Source organism: Microtus ochrogaster, linkage group LG1 (assembly GCF_000317375.1).
Source record: "Microtus ochrogaster isolate Prairie Vole_2 linkage group LG1, MicOch1.0, whole genome shotgun sequence".
Classification (NCBI taxonomy): Eukaryota; Metazoa; Chordata; class Mammalia; order Rodentia; family Cricetidae; genus Microtus; species Microtus ochrogaster.
In genome coordinates, this window is record NC_022027.1 from 57,552,627 (window position 1) to 57,553,676 (window position 1,050).

The 1,050-nt window shown below is 38.6% G+C and overlaps 1 protein-coding gene across 1 annotated transcript in view; it reads left to right on the plus strand.

The window, feature by feature from the left end:
* Nucleotides 1-1,050, plus strand: part of Ccdc18 (coiled-coil domain containing 18) — a 113,988-nt gene that overhangs the window by 69,154 nt on the left and 43,784 nt on the right. The window lies entirely within an intron of this gene.

The following is a 1,050-nucleotide window of genomic DNA, read 5'->3' on the forward strand; positions in this document are numbered from 1 at the left end:
AGAGCAGAACTAAGCTGCTAGAAGCCAGGCAGTGGTGGCACACGTTTTAATCTCAGGACTCGGGAGACAGAGACAGATGGTTTTCTAGTCAAGGCCACTCTGGGCTATACTATATGGATTCAGTCTCAAAGAGAAACAGAGCCAGGCGGTGATGGCCCAACTTTTGATCTCAGTACCAGGGAGGTGGAGATGGGAAGTGATATGACTGGGCGGAGAGAGGAATATAAAGCCGGAGGAAACAGGAGCTCAGATGCAGTCTGAGGATGTAGTCTGGAGATTGGTAGAGACAGGATTACTCCTGCAGTCTGAGAATTTGATAGAGATAAAAGGTCTCTGTAGTGGCTGACTGCACTGCTTCTCTGATCTCTCAATGTTTACCCCTAATATCTGACTCCAGGTTTTTATTGTTAAGACCAATTAGAATTCGTGCTACACTTTCCTATTGCCAGGTATCTAGCCACTAACACAGCCTTCCCACCATTGACTTTTGTGAAGACATTAAATCTATTCAGATTCTAACTTATCCTTGTTTATGCTAGATATCCAAATCAAGACCCATTGCTCTTTTATCCCATCCCATGCCAATTTCTGAAAACTTCCGTTGTACCGTCTGGAATTTATATACATCCTCTATATTCTCTGACTTTTCCTTTCTCTTACTATAATAAAACTCTTATATTATACTGAGGACTTACTTATTCTCTTGCTTCTATATACTAAAAAACTTTTCCCCATGTTCTTGTACCAGAGAGTCAAAGGTGTACTCTGAACTTATGTAATAGAATAATATCATTCCTTATTGCTGACATTTATAGTCTATCTTGTTTATTGTTCTCTCCAATACCAGCTCTAGTTAGTTAGTATTCATTTAACTGATTCATGTTTTGAATTGAGTTTTTGTTTTTTTTAAACTTTCTTCTCTATTATATTTCTCTCATGCTTCAGACATCCCCGCAGTTTACCCTAGAGCTCACCGTTTCTAATATTTACTACTATATTATTCTCTGATACTTTTGCTTGCTTTCCTTTATTTTGTTTTTGAAACAAGGC